Below are 22,763 nucleotides of genomic sequence, written 5' to 3' on the forward strand. Positions count from 1 at the left end.
TTTGTCATTAAAAATGATGGTAGCTGTGGGTTACTCATATGTGTTCTTTATTAGGTTCAGGAAATTTTCTTCTATTTCTAGTTTAATGAGGCTTTTTCCACCGTTAAAAGGATTTGCATTTTGTAAATTGCTTTTGCTGCATCAATTGAGATGATTGTATTGGCTTCTTTTCCTTCGTTCTACCAATGTGGTATATTAATTTTTGTCTGTTGAATGATTGTTGCATTCCGGGTATAAATCCCACTTGGTCACGATGTTTAATCCCTTTAATATGCTACTAGGTTTAGTATTCTATTATCTTGATAAAGATTTTTATGAATATATTCATCATGGATATTCTTTTTAGTTTTCTCAGGATGCCTTTGTCTAGCTTTGTACTGGTGATCTCATAGAAAGAATTAGAAACAGTTTCTCCTTTTTTTGGAAGAGTTTGGGAAGGATTGGTGTTAATTCAAACTTAAATATTGGAAAGGGTTCACTAGAGAAGTCCTCCCATCCTGGGCTTTTCTTTGTTGGGAGGTTTAGATCACTGGTTCAGTATCTCTGCTTGTCTGGGTGTGTTCAGACTTTCTACTTCCTTTGTGAGTCATTTCTTTGCATAAGTACTTGTGGGAAACTCATGATGTCAGGGTCAGAAGCAACAAACACGATTCCTTGGATATGAGGTCCACTTAGCTCTCTTCAGAACTTGGTGCCCCATGTGCTGTCTTCACTGCCACTGCTTTGCAAAGAGGGAGGAAGCACAGGGGGAGGTGGATTAAAATACCACAGTGCTGTCTGCCCTGATTCACTTTTTAAAAAAGATTATTTATTTGAAAGTCAGAGTTACACTGAGAGAGAAGGACGGCTAGAGAGAGAGATAGGTCCTCTATCTGCTGGTTCACTCCCCAGATGGCGCAACGGCCAGAGCTGCGCTGATCCAAAGCCAGGAGCCAGGAGCCAGGAGCCAGGAGCTTCTTCTGGGTCTCCCACATGGGTGCAGGGGCCCAGGGACTTGGGCCATCTTCAACTGCTTTCCCAGGCCACAGCAGAGAGCTGGATCAGAAGTGGAGCAGCTGGGACTCGAACTAGCATCCATATGGGATGCTGGTACTGTAGGCCGCTATGCCATAGCACCAGCCCCAACCCTGATTGACTTATTAAGCGTTCTTTTGGTTATTATTATCCTTCAGCTGTCTTTCTAGCTTTAATTTTTTAGTTTTAAATAAATTAATCATTTGTTTGGAAGACAGACACACACAGAGTGAGAGAGTATGTGTGTCAGAGAAAGAGAGAGAAGAGAAATATCCCATTTTTCTGGTTCACTCCTCAAATGCTCATAACAGCCCAGGATGGGCCAGGCAGAAGCTAGGAGCCTGGAACTTGGCATGGCACTCCCATATGATGGTGGCAGGGACTCTAACTGAGCCATCGTCTGCTGCCACACAAGGTACCCATTAGCAGGAAGCTGGAATGGGGGAGTGGACCTGGTGCTCAAACCCAGGCTCTCCAATATGAGTTGAAGGTATTTCAAGCAACATCTTAACTGCTGTGCCAAATGCCCACCCTGCTCTGATTATCCTTGAGCATTCTGGTAGGGTTGATTCAAATTTTGGCTAACATTTTTGGGAGGAAGGCACTGGAGGTTCCTACTCTACCATTTTTACTGATGTCACACTCTATAAATAAACTTCTGTTATACAGTTATTGTTTTCTGAAAAATCAGTTCTTTTACCCTAGAGTTTTAATCATTTTTATCATTTCCCTGTCTTACATGGATCCTTTGTTGAAAGCATTCTGTTGCATCCGTGCATCCACTGCTTCTGTGTCTGGATCACACTAGCCACATGATGCTCATGTGATTCGTTTTGCCTGTTTTTCATGGTTTTCCTGACAGATTGGGGAATCCTTGATTTAGAGGAGAGATCTCCCAGATTTGAGTCTTTTTTTTTTTATTATTTGAAAGAATTATGGAGAGAGAGGGAGAGACATCTTCCATCTGCTGGTTAACTCCCCAAATGGCCACCAGGAGCTTCCAGATCTCCCACGTGGGTGCAGGGGTCCAAGCACTTGGGCCATCTTTAGCTTCTTTCCCAGGCTTTAGCAGGGCTGGTTAGGAAGACTTGAGTCTTATAAAGAATATTTGTATGTGCAAGTTCTTCTATGTACAAAAGCACTGAGAAATGTCTTTCTCATTGTATCTCTATTATTATATTTTTCTAAGTTCCTGCAGCATCTATACTTTCCTTTTCCACCTTCTGAGAGCTTATTCTGTCTTGACATGCCTGCCTTTGACAGTTATTCACTACTTTGCAGCCCCTGTGGAAAGACCGTAGCACACACGCTTAATGGTTTCTCTTGTTTTCGCCAACAGCCAAATGGTGTTCTGGAGGCTCTATGTGGTGCTACCCAGTCTGTGGGGGCAGCTTATACATCTGATCGTACTCATCTCTGACAACATAGCGCTGGTGAAAACAGTAGGCAGGCAGTCATTGAAACAGAGAGGACGTGCTTGTTAAATATTTGTTTCATTTGTGGGCAAGCTGAACTAAGAGTTTTTCAGAACAGAAAGGGATCATTGAGATAACCTGTTCAGTGCCTTCATTTTACCGATTGTGCAGTGGACTTGCAAAATCCATCAGGAAGTAGATCTTTCCCAGACATATGTACCTACTGCTGCACCGTGTAATTGCTTCTACTTCCATCTAGATGGTCTACATCTGTGGCTTTTCATTACACTTTTCTTGTAGCTGTGCTTTCAAACTTCTGTGTGGTGCAATTTAAAGGGAGTGAGGAGGTACCACCTCCCCTAATACATTTTTCTGACACATTTCCGCAGTTGTTAGAACTTTCCCTCTTCTCATTCCTAAGACATGTTGTTGGAATGAATGAAGGGATTTCCTAGAAGGGGAGCTAACTTGGAGCAATGCCTGAGCATCCTGCCTGAGTGGAAGGCCCTGGCACCTGGGACTTGAAGCAGGAAGTGGAGTAAGTACAAAATTCAAAGAGAGCAGGTCAAAGCTAAGAGCAGCAGGGTAGGTAAGCCAGAGACAGGAGAGCAATCATGAGATGGGAAAGTTGCATCCAAGCTGAATTGGGTTAAAGCCTAGATCTGCTATTTTTTTTTTTTTTTTTTTGACAGGCAGAGTGGACAGTGAGAGAGAGAGACAGAGAGAAAGGTCTTCCTTTGCCGTTGGTTCACCCTCCAATGGCCGCCGCTGCAGCCGGCGCACCGCGCTGATCCTGGCAGGAGCCAGGAGCCAGGTGCTTTTTTTCCTGGTCTCCCATGGGGTGCAGGGCCCAAGCACCTGGGCCATCCTCCACTGCACTCCCTGGCCATAGCAGAGAGCTGGCCTGGAAGAGGGGCAACCGGGACAGAATCCGGCGCCCCAACCGGGACTAGAACCCGGTGTGCCGGCGCCGCAAGGTGGAGGATTAGCCTATTGAGCCACGGCGCCGGCTTAGATCTGCTATTTGTGTGAATATGAGCAGATCACTTACATGTTTTTCACTTGTTTTCCCATAGGTATGATGGGTATAATAATAAAGGATTTATGAGAAAAGTATATGAAGCACTTAGAACACACTGCTGACTTATGAGTGTTGCTGTCATTACTGTATAATTATTGTTTATAAACAAGGTATTAAGCATATGACTCCCTGGTGGAATTAGAGACCATGTCATTCAGTACAGTTGGCCTGGCCAGTTCAGGGTTTTCACAACCACAGATTCAAGTGAATCTGACGGAAACATTCAACGAAAAAAGGTTGTGTCTGTGATGAGCACATAGACATTATTTTCTTGTCATTATTCCCTGAATAGTATTGTGAACAACTACTTACATAGAATTTGCCCTTTATTAGGTATTATAAGTAATCTAGAGATGGTTTTAAGTATACAGGAGCATGTGTGTACTTGTATGCAAACCCCATTTTATAAAAGAGAAATGAATGTTGGCTGATTTTGGTAACCTCAGGCTTAACTGTATATAGAAATTCATTCTGTATACGGAATTACAGATTCTGTATTATGTCTCCAGATTATGTCTCCACTGTTGATTCTTACATTAGGCATGCAGGAAGATTGTTTATGGTCATATCTGGGATATTTTTGTGAAAATGAAAGTTCTTAGAAGTACTTTTTTGTTTTGCTTTTATGTTTAGAGAAGATACCAGACTGGAAAGTTTTGGTAACAGTATTTGCACATTCAAAACCAAAACTCATTTTCCATGTTATGGATGCTGAGAAAGTCAGAGGCTGACTTAAAGAGCCATGAAAAGGATACTCCAAATGGAATGGGTGCTATTGTACCTTTCACATGTTGAGGTCCCTTTGATGTGCTAACTCATTCACTAATGTACTTCATCTGGGAGGTGGCAGAGCGTAGTGGCTTAAAGTTTAGTCAGATTACCTGGTTTTAGGGCAAATTCCATGAAATCATAAGCAAGAGCATAATCTTTTCAACCCCATGAGTCCTCACTTAAAAAATGAAGATGCTAATAATAGTACATTCCTCCACCAGTTGTTCTGAAAGTTAAAGTAGGTTTAATGTATGTAAATTGCATACCAAGGTGCTGGGTGCAAGGTAAACACATGTGGTTAGCTTTGGTGGTCACAAATATTTATTCAATATAAGGCCAACCAACCTTTTTTAGCCGCTACTTCATGTGCCCCGCCCTGGACTCTGTGCCCAAGGACCCAGGTCCCTTCCCTTCCTGTTTCGTAGCAAAGGCTTTACCATCAACTTCAGAAACTCCAAGGGTCAGCTCAATTTCCTTGTTACTGCTTTGGAAACCAGCACTCAGAGGGCTTGAAAGCAGGGCTAAAGCATTTGGTGGGAGGGGGATTATAGCATTGGATTCCAAGTGAGGATAACCAGACTCAAACTTTTCCCAGAACCAAGTGTCTTCTTGAAGTCTGCCCTCTTAGTTGCAATTTGCTTTTGTTAGAAAGCAGAATCTCCTATTCTCGACCAAAGAGAACAGATGGTCCATTTTAAAGTGTTTGCAGTGTGGCCATACTGGTGGGATTGGATTACCTGGGTTCCTGGGAACACAGAAAGCATGAGTAGAGGGAAGTGCTTATGCAGTGAGCAGGCAGAATTGTCTCATTTTGATGGATTTGGACCTGAGGAATGTTATGTCCCCTTGTGCTTATACTAATAAGTTCTTCTTAAAGCTGTATCATGAAGATATTTTCCTGATCACACAGCAATAGATGTTTATTGTTGAAATGTGAAAATATAGAAAAAAGCTTAGGAAACCAGAAAGGAATTCTAAATGCTACCATTCACATTTTAGTATGAGAGGACTCCAAAAAGTTTGTTAAACAGGAAATAAAGGGGCCAACATTGTGGTGTAGCCACTAAAGTCATGCCTGCAATGCTGGCATCCCAAATGGTCATTGGTGCATGTCCTGGGTGCTCTACTTCCAATTCAGCTCCCTACTAATGGCCTGGGAAAAACAGTGGAAGATGGCCCAGGTGCTTGTGCCCCTGTCACCCATGTGGGAGACCTGCACAAAGCTCCTGGCTCTGTCTGGCACTGTGGCATAGTGAGCTAAGCCTCTGCCTGTGGTGCTGGCATCCCATATGGACACTAGATTGTGTCCTGGCGGCTTCTTTTCCCATCCAGCTCTCTGCTTATGGCCTGGGAAAGCAGTGGAAGATGGACCAAGTGCATGGGCCCCTGTACCCAAATGGGAGGCCCAGAAGAAGCTCTTGGCTCCCGGCTTTGGACCAACCCAGCTCTGGCAGTTGTGGCAATTTAGGGAGTGAATCAGAGGATGGAAGACCTTTCTCTCTGTTTCTCCTTCTCTCTGTAACTCTGCCTCTCAACTAAATAAATAAATAATCTTTAAAAAAAATACAAAACAAGCCTGCACCATGGCTCACTAGGCTAATCCTCCGCCTTGTGGCGCTGGCACACCGGGTTCTAGTCCCGGTCGGGGTGCCGGATTCTGTCCCGGTTGCCCCTCTTCCAGGCCAGCTCTCTGCTGTGACCTGAGAAGGCAGTGGAGGATGACCCACCTCCTTGGACCCTGCACCCGCATGGGAGACCAGGATAAGTACCTGGCTCCTGGCTTCAGATCAGCACGGTGCACTGGCCGCAGCACGCCAGCCACAGCGGCCATTGGAGGGTGAACCAACAGAAAAGGAAGACCTTTCTCTCTGTCTCTCTATCTCACTATCCACTCTGCCTGTCAAACAAACAAACAAACAAACAAAAACCAAAACAACGAACAACAAAGCTCCAGGCTCCTGGCTTAATCCTGACTCTGCCCTGGCCATTGTGCCCACTTGGAGGAGTAAACCAGGTGATGGAAGATCTTTCTTTCTCTGTCTTTCCTTCCCTCTGTGACTCTGACTTTCAAGTAAATAAATAAATCTTTAAAAAAGGAAAATTAAATTAAAAGGGGGCCAGTATTGTGACATAAAGGGCAAAGCTGCCGCCTGAAATGCCAGCATCCCATATGGACATCAGTTCATGTCCTAGCCATTCCACTTCCAATTCAGCTCCCTGCTAACGGCCTAGGTAAAGCAGCGGGAGATGGCTCAAATGTTTGGGGCCCTGTCACCCACGTTGGAGACCCAGATGAAGCTCCTGGCTCCTGGCTTTGGCTTGGCCCAGTTCTCGCTGTTGCAATCATCTGGGGAGTGAATCAGCACATGGGAGATCCTTCTCTGTCTCTCCCTCTCTGTAACTCACTTTCAAATATAGATAAATTTTTTTAAAAATAAAGGAAAAAAAGAATTTAATTAAAAGAAAAGCTTATTTGGCTGCAAAAAAAAAATTTAGGGTACCCATAAGTTTTTTCATGACATGTTTCCATGAAATTTTTGAAAACTCATTTTTTGAAAAACACACAGAGTTTTTACTGAAAATGGCATTTTCCAGTTTGCTTTTTAAACAAAGCATATCATAAGTATCTGTGTAATTAATTCATTTTTCACTACACTACATTTTGTCAGAGTTGATGACTCTGTGTATGACCCAGGATACTCTCTACCCTCTGAGAGTCAGGGATCCTGCAAACAAACAGTACTGGGTTATCTGACACATAAGTATCTCCCATTGCCCATGAAATAAAGGGCATTTCAGTAACAAATTGCACAAGGGCTTTGGTTTAACCTATCTTTTTACCCTTATGTCAATAGTATCTTTGGTTTCAGCAACTCTGTTGAATGTAGGCACTAATATGATGGTTTTGGCTAATGTACATGGATTTTTATCTAACTTCATGGTAGTATAAGGATTGGTAAATACATGTGAGTATATGCACATATATATATATATACTTTTATTTTTAAAGATTCCATATGTATATGTATATGTAATCTTTAAAAAGTTCATGAACAGTGGGTATTATAAAAAGAAAATTATGCATAGCATTCAAAAAATTTTAGCCAAAATAAATTTACCTTTTTTTAAAAGATTTATTTTATTTATTTGAAAGAGCTACAGAGAGAGGTAGAGACAGAGAGAGAGGTCTTGCATCTGCTGGTTCACTTCCCAGATGGCTGCAATGGCTGGAGCTGCGCCAATCTGAAGTTAGGAGCCAGGAGCTTCTTCTGGGTCTTCCATGCGGGTGCTGGGGCCCAAGACCTTGGGCCATCTTCTACTGCTTTCCCAGGCCATAGCAGAGAGCTGGATCGGAAGAAGAATAGCCAGGACTAGAACCAGTGCTCATATGGGATGCCTGCGCTTCAAGCCAGGGCTTTAACCCCCTGTACCACAGCACCAGCTCCATAAAATTATCTTTTAATTCGGTTTTTCCATGACATTTTTGAAGTACCTGGTTTATGTACATACACACACACACACACACACACTCAAAAACGCACATTGACCTGTAGACACATTCTTCTTTTTTTTTTTTTAAGATTTATTTATTTATTTGAAAGTCAAGAGTTACACAGAGAGAGAAGGAGAGGCAGAGAGAGAGAGAGAGAGAGAGAGAGAGGGAGAGAGAGTCTTCCATCTGCTGGTTCACTCCCCACTTGGCCACAATGGCTGGAGCTGTGCCTATCTGAAGCTAGGAGCCAGGAGCTTCTTTGGAGTCTCCCAGTGGGTATAGGGGCCCAAGGACCTGGGCCATCCTCTACTGCTTTTTCAGACAATAGCAGAGAGCTAAATCAGAAGTGGAGCAGCCGGGACACAAACTGGTGCCCATATGGGATGCTGGCATTGCAGGTGGCGGCTTTACCCACTACGCCACAGCGCCGGCCCCACACATATTCTTCTATAATGACAGATGAGAGATCTGTGAAGCAAGACTGCACACTTGATTCACACCTGGAAGGTCAGCCTTAGCTGTCTTTACTGCACATTTTCTTGCCGAGGATGTGGAAAATATAAGCTTTCTCATTTACAGTGACTTCCTTTGGGTGGGTTTCTGTCTCTACTTTAACTGATGATGCACTGGAGTGTGTCATTATCTGCCAGTGACATCCCTTCCTTCTGTAATCACATGTGATCGTGTCGCAGAATTGAATAATCTGTGCAGCCTGCCCATAATTCGCATAACCATGTTGGTGCCCATCACTTTCTAGCAGAGAATGGTGCTAACATAGGGAGAGGGGAGATAAGGATCATCTGCTTTCTATCTCTAAATTTAGGTTTTTCCCCTCAGGATGTTGTCTTCTCTTGGTGAATGTTTGGAAATTTAGCCTCCTCCCAGTGGAACCTCCAGGGCCTGCTCACAAGGAGAGACAATGACCCCTGCCATCTGCACACACCTCTGCCTTCTGCCACCAGGGCTGCCAGACAGAAAGGACACACATTCCTCCTGGCTCTGTCTTTTCTGCCCTCCTCTTTCACACTAACCCCAGTGTTCAGACCTGGATGCATCATTCCTTCCGTGCCTTCTGAGACTCTGTCCTGCTGGCTCCAGGGTTTTCCAAGGGGGCCCACCTTCCCATCCTACACACCCATGAGAGCTCTTCAGTTTCCAGCAGTTCAGCTTGACCTGGATTATCACATCTGATAAACAGTCACCATATGGTCATCCTGGCAGGCTGTAAATTCTTGCATTCAGAAATGCTCCAATTCATCACAGAGAGTTCCCAGCAAAGGATCAACAATCAGCTCATACTAAATCATGACAAATTGTTCTTTCACAGATTCACAGTGGATGCTATCACACAAATCAGGGCTCTGGTTTCCCTGCATTTTCCCCTTCGTGTTTGTCCTTCAATTTGGCAGATATTTGTTGAGCACAACTGTGTAGAGGTCCTGGGCTTAGCATTGCCAAGAATATGGAAATTGATCAGAGAATGTCTGAGCCCTTCAAGGGTATCTGGTCTGGGGAAGGGGTAAGATGTGTTCTCAGACATCTGGTAAACCAGATGAGTCATTGTGATCTGTTGGATTTTGGAGATTAGAAAAACATCAGCTCTTTCAGTAGATAGAAGATGGGCTGATTACTCACCTTTGTGCCCACAGTTCTTACTTATTTGGGCTTTTGGGCTAAAATTGTTTTAAGACAGGAATCTCTAGATAAGGCCTGAATTTAGAATAAGGTCCCCCCCCCCCAATTATCAGGAACTCTGTGAATGTACTTTATTTAAATATTTCCTGGGATGGATGAACAATGGCTATGTTACTGGAGATGGCTGTTTAGAGGTTCTTGTCTGTGCAAGAAAGAATTCAGATGTGAGACAGAGTCATGGTAAGCTAGATAGTGAAGTGTAATGAAGAGAAATACACTGACAGACCAGATGGGTGTTTCAGGAAAGAACTGACGGCCCAGTCTGCTTTAGACTGATAATGAAGAGTGGAGAACTGACTAGGTAGACAGCTCAGTCAAGGACTCAGAGCCCAGTGTCTGCATTCAGACTGGATTTTTATGGATTTGACCATTTCTCCTCCCCTCTCCTTCTTCTGGAAAATTGCTGGATGGGAGGTTTTCTGGATGTGGAATTCCCAACAGTCCTCCCAGAAATTTATCAGCACAGTGTTATGGGACACACCGCCTTGGTGCAGGCTGGGGATATTCTCCTAGGTTGTCCCCAGGAAGAGGACTAGGGGCCACCTAACAAGGATTTGAACAAGAGCAATACTTTTGGATATTTGCCTGTCAGGTTTGCTTCTACACTTTCCCTCATTCCACCCATAAAAATTCTCATTTTCTTTGAAACTTCCCATTTTATTCCCATTTTCTTTCACCCCTCTTACATTCATAGGCTAATGTCTACTTACCTACTTAACAATGAGACACTGGGACCTCTTTATGACTAAGCATATTAAAGTCTGGAACCACTTTGTAAATGATCAGTAGATTTCAACTGTCAGAATAGGGTCAAGTTTAGATCTTGTCTAATTCTTTTTGTGTTTGCTGTTTTAGTGCTGTCTGTGTCCATCTCTGTATTGAAACATTTGTGAAACACATGTGATGTGTCATGTATGTCGGTGTTTTCTACCAGAGTTTGGGTTCCAGTAGGCAGGTTCTTGGAGACTCTAATCTACCATCTGACACATACGAAATGTAAATGCAGAGGGGACTGCATAGAGAAGACCTGGGTGAGTGGGATAAATGTTTTGAGGCAAGAGTGTAGTTTAGAGTGAGCCTTGGGTACACAGAGCTTAGGAAGAAAGGTATATTTACCTGGAACAAACTCACAAATTGAGGTGTGGAAAGGGTTACGAAATAACTCTGTCTTCCCTGTAGACACAATGGACCACATTTACAATTTTTTCTGCAGGCATTAAATTGATTAATTTTCAGTTTGTTTTGTCCTCCCCTTTCTTTCCTTCTCTCTGTCTCTTTTTGTCTTCTTTCTTTTTCTCTGCTTCCTTCTGCTACTCTCTCCCTGAATCTTCCTCTTAGGGCTCCAGCTGTAATTATAATCTCACAATTTTCTGTTTACCCTGGAGCAGAGATATTTAACTGGAGAAATTCTGTGATCTCCCTGTTCCTTTCCCACAGAAATAATTTTTGGCAACGTCTGGAAATGTTTTTATTGTTGAGTCTACAGGGAGCACTGCCCTGGCTTGCTGTTGAACAATGCACAGCAAAGTCCCCCTGTCCCAAGGAATTATCTGGCCCAAATGTCAGTAGTATAAAGGCCTTGAGAAAAACTACCCTAGGTAATAAGTGCATAATGATAGTATTCCAAATCTGTTGCCACTATTGATTAAAAAAAAAAATGTTCCTTAACTCTCTGTTCTTTTTTTATCAGAGATGTAGTAAAAAGACATGAAATTAAACAGAAGAAAGAAAGAAAGAGAAAAAAAGAAAGAAAGAAAGAGAAAAAAAGAAAGAAAGAAAGAGTAGCAATAGCAATGAAGTTCTAACATACAAATAGGTTAGGCTTGAGTGTCTTGGAGCCATCACAATTTTAGTATTCTGAATTTTTGTGAATATTCTCCGAGAACACAAGGAGAGATGATCCAGACTTTTTTTTAAATACTGAATGCTAATCTTACAGGGTCTGATTCTGAAAATATGTTCCCATTTTTATTCAACCAGATTTGGATATCAGAAAGGGGAATTACTTTGTTAGTTTTTCAACAAGAGATTTAAAGAAATTGTTATGAGGTTATTTTGAAATAATTTGAATCTTCCTTAAACTTACTTTCAGGATTTAGTGCTGAAAGTCTTCCACACCTGATGAGATAAGCCAAGTCTTTCCTCGTTCAAATAAATTAGAAATTCTTATAGAATTCACATGTGGCATTTAAATCTCTATTTTAGAAATTACAAAAGAAATTATTCCAGAAAGATAAAAACTCTGATTGTACTAGACAAAATGTTTTAAAATATTGCAAAGACTGCTGGTTCCAGGCAAGGTGGAGCAGCTTCTTTGCTGGCAGGTCCTTCCTTTTAGGCTAACTGCTCTGGATGGAACAAAACAAACAAACATAGGAAGAGGAAGGTGGAAGAAGAAGGCCACCTGCCTAGGGACTTTCTGATAAATGTGAGTTAGCCACAGTCCCATAATATATTGCCTAAGATGCCAAGGATATCATCCAGACTCACCCATCATACAATGAACAGGAAAATAATAACTTGAATTGAGGAAGAAAATAGATGTTATACTTATCTGGCAAAAAAAAAATGTAGTATGAAGAGGAAATGATTAACTATACATTTTTACTTTTTAAATTTTAATTCTAATCTTTTTAAGATTTGTTTATTTAATTGAAAGAGTTTCAAAGATAGTGGGAGAGACACAGATCTTTTTTTTTTTTTTAATTTTTTTTTGACAGGCAGAGTGGACAGTGAGAGAGAGAGACAGAGAGAAAGGTCTTCCTTTGCCGTTGGTTCACCCTCCAATGGCCGCCGCGGCCGGCGCGCTGCGGCCGGCGCACCGCACTGATCCGATGGCAGGAGCCAGGAGCCAGGTGCTTTTCCTGGTCTCCCATGGGGTGCGGGGCCCAAGCACCTGGGCCATCCTCCACTGCACTCCCGGGCCACAGCAGAGAGCTGGCCTGGAAGAGGGGCAACCGGGACAGAATCCGGCGCCCCAACCGGGACTAGAACCCGGTGTGCTGGCGCCGCTAGGCGGAGGATTAGCCTAGTGAGCCGTGGCGCTGGCCTGAGACACAGATCTTTTATATGCTGGTTCATTCTTCAGATGGCTGCAATGGCCAGGGCTGGGCCAGGCTGAAGCCAGGAGGCAGGAGCTTCTTCTAGGTCTCCCACATGTGCAGCAGGGACCCAAACAGTAGGCCTGTCTTCTGTTGCTTTTCTCAGGCCATTAGCAGGGAGCTGGATCAGAAGTGGAGCAGCAAGGACTTAAACCAATCCCCGTAGGGAATGCCAGTGTTGGCAGGTGGTGGCTTTACCTGCTTTGCCACAATGCTGTCCCCAATTATATTTTTAAAATGAGAAAAGCCAAAGGACTAAGTAGAAGTAAGTTTTCCACATTTCATTCAAAATGATAAGCCCTGTTTATGTCAGTAGATTGTGATAAGTTACTGCATTAGTATGCTAGAGTTGCTTAATAAAATGTCACAGACTGTGTACCTGTAGCAACAAAAATTTATTCTCTCATAGTGCTGGGGGCCGGAGGTCCAAGATGAGCGTGGTTGGTTTCCTCTAGGGCTCTTTTTCCCTTGGTTTCTGCATGGCTGCTTCTCCTGTGTCTCAATTTTTTTCCTTCCCTGTGAATCCATTTCCAAATTTTCCTCTTTTAAAGATACCAGTTATATTGGATTAGGGCCTATCCTAATGGCCTCATTTTAATATAAAATGAAGATTCTCTCCACAGTGTGCCTTGCACTAAGGTCTGGGCATGAATACTTCAACACATACATTTTGATGCTCTATTCAACAGCACACATCACCAAAACTGGAATGCTACTGAGAAGATCAGTGTGGTCCCTGCACATAGATTACATGCAAATTCATGAGTGTTCCATATTTTTTCCTGAATCTTTCAAATCTTCCAAAACTTTAAAATAATAATTCATTTACCCTGTCAAGAGATAGGCAATATAGAAAGATAGGAAATGGAATTTCAAAAATTCAAGGTGTGGGGAGAATGGAGCGCAAATGCAGAGTTTTTAATTAGTTTCTAAAACTGTTTTGTTTCTTTTCTAACTTTAAAATCATTGTCAAATTGCTGTAATTTAAAAATAATTTTTTTAAGTCAGAGACAACATTTTATTGTCTTCCGATTGGTATTAATCCTTTTGTCCATGACCCTTGAACCTAGAATGAGTTTGGCCAAGCACCTCATATGAATAAAGATGTGCACTTGGCCTTGGGATGCAGTTTTGAGCAAAACAGACTGACCCTGTGCCTTCCAGGAACTTACACTGTGATGGAAGAGAAAGACCGTCAGCAACCAGTTGTATGCATGATGATTTTGTGAAAATAATAAGCACTGCCCTGAAGTACGAAGAACTGGGAGTGTGCAGGACTGTGACCCAGTCGAGAATGTCAGGGGTCTTCCTGAAGAGGTGACATTTATTACAGGTGCTGAAAGGTGGTTGTGGAGCTAGGTTAAGAAGTGGGAAGTTATCTCTCTTTCCATGCAGAAAGAACGTACAGAGCACGTAGGAATGTACCCTTTTCAAGGTGCCTAAAGAAGGCCTAGGCTAACTACAGGAAGGACAAGTAAAATCTGAAGGCCTCAGAGAGATCTCTGGAACCCTTTGGTGTGATTTCCTCCAACATTTTTCTAAAAATCATTTTCCCATACCTATATAAACATACACCTTTTAATTTAATGATGAACAATTCCTCTTCTTTCTCCCTGCAAGGTACTTTCTCCATTTCATTCAGTTCTCTGCTCCAATATCATCTTGTCTGAAACTTCTCTGACTTGTAGATTTGTACTATTACTCCCTGATGATTCGTTTCCATACCATGCACATCTTTTATGAAACAATTCATTAGCATTTGGCAAATTATATGTTTATATTATAAAAACCTTGCCCCTTCCATCTTATGATATATCAGTTCCCCACAGCAGGAAGGCTGTCTGTTCAACTCTGTTCTCAGTGTTCAGTAAATGCCTGGATCAAAGTAAACATTGAATAATTATTTGTAGTATGGGTAGATGAATTATACCAATGGCTATATTATCTTTTTGAATGGCTGCATGTTATTATGTTGATCAGAATTGCCATAACTTCTCCACCTTGCGGCGCCGGCACACCGGGTTCTAGTCCCGGTTGGGGCGCCGGATTCTGTCCCGGTTGCCCCTCTTCCAGGCCAGCTCTCTGCTATGGCCAGGGAGTGCAGTGGAGGATGGCACAGGTGCTTGGGCCCTGCACCCCATGGGAGACCAGGAAAAGCACCTGGCTCCTGGCTCCTGCCAGGATCAGCGCGGTGCGCCGGCTGCAGCGGCGGCCATTGGAGGGTGAACCAGCGGCAAAAGGAAGACCTTTCTCTCTCTGTCTCTCTCTCTCACTGTCCACTCTGCCTGTCAAAAAAAAAAAAAAAAAAAAAAAAAAAAAAAAAAAAAGAATTGCCATAACTTACTTGATGATTCCAATATCTCTGGGAATTTGTGCAATTTCAAATTATTGCCCTCCCAATGTTGTAGTAAATATGTGTCTTTGCAAACATGTGAAACCATTTCTATGTTTTTGGTATTGCTGAGTCAAAGATTATACATACTTTAAATTTTGATGCATAGCATCATATTTCATACTCTAAAAGTATTGCTGATTCACATCCGAGCCAAGAATTTATAAGAATATGTCCATCAACGGATGACTGGATAAAGAAGTTGTGGCATATAGGCATGATGGAATACTATTCAGCTGTAAAAAGAATGAAATCCTGTCTTCCACAACAAAATGGATGCAATTGGAGATCATTATGCTTAATGTCATAGCCAATTTCTAAAAGACACACAAAACACATCTCGGAGAAAATCACTTACCTGCAAAGGAAGATTATAAGACAGGAAAATGAAAGGGAAGAAACAGAGGCTGCAACTATGGCACAGCAGGTTAAAGCCCTGGCCTGAAGCACAGGCATCCCATATGGGCGCCAGTTCTAGTCCTGGCTGCTCCTCTTCCAGTCCAGCTCTCTGCTATGGCCTGGGAACGCAGTAGAATATGGCCCAAGGCCTTGGGCCTCTGCTCCCACATGGGAGACCCGGAAGAAGCTCCTGGCTCCTGGCTTTGGATCGGTGCAGCTCTGGCCGTTGCAGCCATCTGGGGAATGAACCAGAAGATAGAAGATCGCTTTCTCTGTCTCTACCTCTCTCTGTAACTCTGTCTTTAAAGTCAATAAAATAAATCTTTAAAAAAGCAAAGGAAGTACAAAAAAAAAAAAAAAAACAAAAAACCAAAACCAGACAACAATATCAACATGGCAGTAATTAGTGCATATAAATAAACTAAATACAATTAAGTTTTCTGATCAAAAGACCTATAAAAATTGGGTTTAAACAATAACAACAAAACTATACTACTATATGCTGTTTGTAACAAGCTCACATCACCTCTCTGAACACGCATAGAATGAAAGCGGAAGAGTGGAATAAGATATCCCATGAAAATGGAACCAAAAGAAAGCAGTAGTAGTAATATCAGAGAAAACAGTTTTTAAATCAAAAGCCATAGAAAGAGATAAATAAAATCACTATATAAAGATAAAATGTTTAATTCAGCAAGAAGAAATACCAGTTGTAAATATATATGTACTCAACATCTAAGCACTGAAATGTTTAAAGCAAACACTAATAGGCCTAAAAAGAGAGATAGACTCCAATACAATGACATTAGGAGACTTTGACAACATGTAAATTTTGGAGAGGACACAATTCAACCCTTAACATTTATATATTCATATTGTAATGAAAACTGTATAGATAATATACTAAGAATGCTGTAAATAAAACAAGTGATCCTACACAATGTCCAAGAACCCTGAGAACTATAAGAAAAGAGAAACAGGATGGGGGAACCATAAAATGTCACCAATCACCAATATCAGAAATGAAGTAAGGTATAATTCTGTATACTCCACTGCCACTCAAAGGATAAGGAAGTACCATATTCAACTTTAAACTCACAAATTTGGCACCATTATAAAAATTAGATTATTGTGCACATTTATTAAAATCCACAATTTACCAAAGAAAATGGAATACAAAACCTGAATATTCTTATAACTATTAAGTGATTGAATTAGTAAATTCAATTAAAAATTTCCCTCAAAAGAAATCTTAAGTCTCATATTGCTTAAAGAGAATTTCATCAAGAAATTAAGGGCGAATTAGCACTTACACAGCATCTTCTGGAAAATAGGAGAGGAATAAATACTCCCCAATACCTTTTTGAAACTAATATCTCCTGTTACCAAAGCTAGATAGTAAGAAAAAGTTACAGACCAGTTTCTTTCATATGAATGGAATGTATTCCAGAAATAGAAGGCTAGCTCTACTTTAAAAATCAATCAATATATTCCATTATATCATGGTAAAAATTGCATATCATTTGATGCAGAAACTGTAATTGATGAAATCTAATACATATTTATGGCAGAAACTTTCAGTAAAGTAAGAATAGAGGAAAACTTTAATCTGATTCCGAACTGTAGAATACAACCAAACCTACAGCTCACTTCATACTTAATGGTGAAAGACTGAAGCTATGGAAAAAGCAAGGTAATTTGTTTTCACTGCCTTGTTCATCATGGTACTGTAAGTTCTAACCAATGTAAATAGCAAGACTAAGAAACAGAAGGCTGGCCGCAGCGCGCTGGCCGCGGCGGCCATTGGAGGGTGAACCAATGGCAAAAGGAAGACCTTTCTCTCTGTCTCTCTCTCTCACTGTCCACTCTGCCTGTCAAAAAAAAAAAAAAAAGAGTAAAATAAAAATGTTCCACGAAGGCAGAAAATCAAACTAGGCTGTAAAAATAATTTGGAGGTGTATTCTTCTCATGGAAGTTGAGTTAAATGCTCTGATCAATGATGATGATGGTGATGATGAATTTTTATTAAACCATGCTTGTAATGGTCATTGTGCTTTGGCTTTCTGCAAGATTTTACATGGTGATCATTGTAGGGTACATTGTTAGTCAAAGTCTGTGAAGTCAATTTGAATTTATGAGAATGAATTTGGTGAAGATTATCCTATGTTCATGCAACCACAAATGAGTTACTTTCCATACCATGTGGTTCAGGAATATGCTGCTATGTTGAATTATAGAATTTCTACTGTATTAAAAGTACTAATAGATAATAACATTTTAATACTCATTAAATATTGTATGTGTGATTGTCCATATTTTCATATGAATTTTTGTACTTTTCCCTCGGTAGTACTCAGAAGAGCACTACCTCTATCAAAAATTAAGCATGCCTCAAATATTGATAACCTTAGGAAAAACAAATAAAACTGCCACTGATAAAAATGACATAGCACAATCTGGCTAATATTTCTTGTCATTATTTTTTACACTTGATCTTAGCCAAAAGGCCGAGAAGCCATTGTCATTATTTTTTATTATTATCCTTTAAAAAAGTGAAAACCTTGATTTGCCAAGCATTCAGATTTGTGAATTATGAGACCATAGTCATATTCCTAAAGTTTCTCACTGATCAATGAATTGAGAAGATTTAACAGTGATTAGTGTGTTGCTGTGTGATCTCAGTCATGTAGAAACACACTCAGTGTTGCTTAGCAGGTCCCAGGCCCACTGCAGGCCTCACCTTTTCTCAGACACATCCCATCAGTCTATACACATTTGCTCTGTACTGCCAGCTCATTTCCAGGGGCTGCCTACGCTTTTCTTCAAGCGTTAGTGTAGTCATTTTTACTTATTTTAATGTTTACAAACTAATCCTTTACAGTCAAAGTCTCAAGTTGAAGTCTGCCATTCACACGTAGTTAAGGTAACAAGCATCTGGACCCTAGGGTCTGGGCTTCCTCATGGAAGAGTTCACTCAAAACCACCCAGGCACCCAGGCCTACAGGTGCCCAGACCATACAGGGATGGGCCTGTGTTGGAAGAGAATAAGAAGCAACAAGGCCACATTTATAAACTCCAAAGTGTCGGTGGCAGAGAGCATAGAGAATATAAAAGCAAAAGGGCTAGGGACCCTTTAAATCTTTCTTTTTTAAAATTGCAAAAAATTTTACACACCCATTGTGACAAGCACACAGTACAAGGGCGTTTTAGGAATAGTGTACTCCTGTTTCTGTCCCTGGTTCTGTCCTGCCCACCTGAGGTGACCTATATCAATAGCTTGGTGTATATCCACCCACAGTTTTCTCCTTGCTTCAAATATGGAATTATTTGCCTTTTAAATGACTGCCTTTAACATGCTCTTTGAACATAAGTTTCCCATAGAGAGGACTTTGTTTAATGGTTAGTGGGAAAATAAATAAACACTTGTGTTAATGAACACAAGGCCAGCTCAGCCAGAACCCCACGGAAGTGTGCTGCTCAACATTTGGAAATTGCCAAGGTGATGTATTTCACTGTACCATACCCCTGTAGAGAGGGCACAGAAAATAAAATGTCCCTTGCCTTATGATCTTTGGAGAAGAAAAAACCTGCTCCTAATGAAATGTGGCATCGCATAAAAAATAGCTCTGGTTAGCTCTCATTTGTGGGATACTCAGCTGTTTTTTCAGCCTCAAAGTGATGATTTCAGTAATTTTATTTCTATGTGATATCACATTTCTAATTTTTTGCCCATGGCAATTAGCTCCATCAGAGGTATGAGCAAGGATGGGCTAATTCAAAGTGGCAAAGTGCTGTTGCCCTCCAGAGACTCTGCACAATCATAAGCATGGTCCAATAACAGCCAAATTTTAGTTTGTAAAGATATTAAAAATAGACTATCATATGACTCAGCACTTTCTCTTCGTGGTATATTCCCAAAGGAAATGAAATCACGCTCTCATAGAGATATCTCCATCCCTATGTTCATTGTAACACTATTCACAATAGCTAAGTATACTCATAAGCAAAGTGTCTGGACTAATGCATGGTGGGTGAATGTATATTGGCACTGTGTTGTATTTATGCATAGGAACGTTGCTCAGCCCTAAGAGATGAGGTGATCCTGACACTTGCCACAACATGGATGAACTTGGTGGACATTATGCTAAATGAAACAAACCAGAAACAGAAAGAAAAATATTTCATGATCTCACATAATGGAACCTCTAATATATTTTAAAAATATAGGCTCTGAGCTTAAAAAAAGAAAGGGAAAGAAATAAGCAAATATTTCAAATCTGTAATCCAACCTTGAGAAAATAAAAATAAACCCAAAGCAGGCAGAAGGAAGACTAATAAATATGTGGACAGAGACTAGTGAAATTGAAAAGAGAAAACAACAGAGAAAATCAATGAAACAAAAGCTTGGTTCTTCAAAGAATTAATAAAATTGATGAGGCTTTCACAGAGCTGACAAGCATAGAAAAAAGATTATACAACTCATCATTTATCAGGAATGGGGTGGGAGTTGTTACTATACATCCACAACTGTTTAAAGATAACAAGGGAACCCTGAAAAACTTTATGCTCATAAATTCAACAACTCGAAGAAATGAACCAATTCCTTGAAAAGTATCAACTGCCAAAACTCCAGCAGGATTAAATGGAGTATTAAACAAAGTGAATATGGTGAAGTCCTGTATACCCTATACTCAGTTTCCCTACTGTTAATATTTTACATTACTATTGTACATTTGTCACAAGTCATGAGCCAATATTAATAAATTATTGTCAAATCTATCCTTTGCATTTCTTTTATAATATAGGCAGTACTTTATCCTGTGATTTTCCTGTTCAGGTATCCATTCAGCATACCACATAACATTTAGTTGTCATGCCCCTTGTGAGTTATTTTTTCTTGTTCTTTATTTTTTGCTCTTCTTTACTTTCTGGTATGACAAGTTGCTCCAGAATCATCCAATAAATTCTCTTCCTAACCATTTTCCCGAGGACCTTTTTATTTCCCAAGGCTCCTTTTATTGGAGGATAGTGTTAGAAACCAAGGCTTGAATGTAAGGTGTGCTCATTGCTCCTGGGATTTCATTGCTTTTAGACTCTCTTAGCTGAAAGTCAAGAAAACATGATGTATAAACTAACTCATACATGAACTCATATTTATGTATCTATATCTTTACATCTATGCCTATATCTATATATAATTCAAATTCCAATTGTTCATTGCTTGCATATAAGAAAGTAATTGACTTTTCTATATTGGTTTTATGTCTTGCAACCTTGGTGTATTTACTTCCTAGTTCCAGGAGTATTTTTGTAGATTCTGTAAATGTGGGAGTTTTCTTTTTTTTTTTTTTTTAAGATTTATTTATTTATTTGAAAGTCAGAGTTACACAGAGAAAGGACAGTCAGAGAGAGAGAGAGAGAGAGAGAGAGAGTTCTTCCATTCGATGGTTCACTCTCCGGTTGTTCACAACGCCCAGAGCTGCGCCGATTCAAAGCCAGGAGCCAAGAGCTTCTTCCTGGTCTCCCATGCGGGTGCAGGGGCCCAAGGACTTGGGCCATCTTCTACTGCTTCCACAGGCCATAACAGAGAGGTGGACTGGAAGAGGAGCAGCTGGGACTAGAACCAGCACCCATATGTGCTGCTGGTGCTTCAGGCCAGGGCATTAACCAGTTGCACCACAGCACTGGCCCCGTGGGAGTTTTCTACATAAAAAAATGATTATGTCTTTGGCAAATAAAGACAATTATATTTTTTCCTCTCCCACCTGTATTACTTATTCCCTTTTCTTATCCTATTGTACTAACTAGGACTCCCAGCAGCATGATGAAGAGAAGTGGTGAGAAATCATACCCTTGCTTTGTTTTCAACCTTAGGGGAATACATTTTAGCCTGTTACAATTAGTTATGTTGGGAATATTCCTCATATTAAGAATGTCCTTTTCTGTTCTTAGTGTTTTCAAATTTTTAGCATGAATGGATGTTCAATATTCCCAAAGGCTGCTCCTGCATTAATGGATATACTCATGTGGTTTATCTTACTTTGTCAGTTAACATGGTCATTTATGTTAATTGCTTTATGAATGTTGAACCAGACTTACATTTTGAGAATAAACATTACTTGGTTATGATGGCATTTATGTATTCAATTTATTAACATTTCAATGAATTTGTCATCCATATTTATGAAAATATAGATCTTTAGTTTTCTTACAGGATCTTTATCTGGTTTTCGTGTTAGAACAATGTTTCCTCATGAAATAAATTGGAAATTTTCTCTCCACTTCCATTTTCTGGAAGAATTTGTAAAGTAGTGGTATTATTACTTCCATAGATGTTTGGTGGAATTTGTCAGTGAAATGATCTGGGCTTGCTGTTTACTTTGTGAGTGGTATTTAATTATCACTTAATTTCTTTAATAAACATGGGCTATTCAGGTTGTCTATTTCCCATTGAGTAAGTTTTGGTAGTTTATTTATTTAAAGAACTTCATTCATTTCATCAAAGGTATAAAATTTGTGTGCACGAAATTTTGCATATTATTATTATTTTAATGATTATGGATCAGTAGTGATGACTCCTCTTTTATTTCTGATATTAGTAATTTGTATCTTTTCCATTTTTTCGTGAATAACCTGGCTAGAACTTCTTTAATTACATTGATATTTTCAAACAACCATCTTTTGGTTATGTTGATTTTTCTTTACTGTTTTCCTGGTTTTTTTTTTTGTTTGTTTGTTTGTTTTTTTTTTTTGCTTTCAAACTTTTATTTAATGAATATAAATTTCCAAAGTACAGCTTATGGATTACAATGGCTTCCCCCCCATAACGTCCCTCCCACCCGCCAACCCTCCCCTTTCCCACTCCCTCTCCCCTTCCATTCACATCAAGATTCATTTTCGTTTCTCTTTATATACAGAAGATCAGTTTAGCATACATTAAGTAAAGATTTCAACAGTTTGCTCCAACACAGAAACATCAAGTGAAAAATACTGTTTGAGTACTAGTTATAGCATTAAATCTCAATGTACAGCACACTAAGGACAAAGATCCTACATGAGGAGTAAGTGCACAGTGACTCCTGTTGTTGACTTAACAAATTGACACTCTTATTTATGGCATCAGTAATCACCCTAGGCTCTTGTCATGAGCTGCCAAGGCTATGGAAGCCCCCTGAGTTCACTGACGCTGATAATTTTTAGACAAGGCCATGGTCAAAGTGGAAGTTCTCTCCTCCTTTCAGAGAAAGGTACCTCCTTCTTTGATGACCTGTTCTTTCCACTGGGATCTCACTCACGGAGATCTTTCATTTAGGTTTTTTTTTCCCCCAGAGTGTCTTGGCTTTCCATGCCTGAAATAGTCTCATTGGCTTTTCAGCCGGATCCGCATGCCTTAAGGGCTGAT

The 22,763-nt window shown here is 40.5% G+C and overlaps 1 protein-coding gene and 2 non-coding genes across 3 annotated transcripts in view; 2 read left to right on the top strand and 1 right to left on the bottom strand.

Moving 5' to 3' along the window:
- The window catches only part of GABRG3 (gamma-aminobutyric acid type A receptor subunit gamma3), a 666,707-nt gene that overhangs the window by 134,892 nt on the left and 509,052 nt on the right, over positions 1-22,763 (top strand). The gene's annotated exons all lie outside the window — the stretch shown is intronic.
- On the top strand, positions 13,246-13,351 carry LOC127483889 (U6 spliceosomal RNA). Its single transcript, XR_007910681.1, has one exon. It is a non-coding gene; the product is annotated as a U6 spliceosomal RNA (small nuclear RNA).
- Positions 17,686-17,880, bottom strand: LOC127484077 (U2 spliceosomal RNA). The gene has a single exon (XR_007910848.1). It is a non-coding gene; the product is annotated as a U2 spliceosomal RNA (small nuclear RNA).

The sequence above is a fragment of the Oryctolagus cuniculus genome, chromosome 12 (assembly GCF_964237555.1).
Source record: "Oryctolagus cuniculus chromosome 12, mOryCun1.1, whole genome shotgun sequence".
In the NCBI taxonomy this organism is placed as follows: domain Eukaryota; kingdom Metazoa; phylum Chordata; class Mammalia; order Lagomorpha; family Leporidae; genus Oryctolagus; species Oryctolagus cuniculus.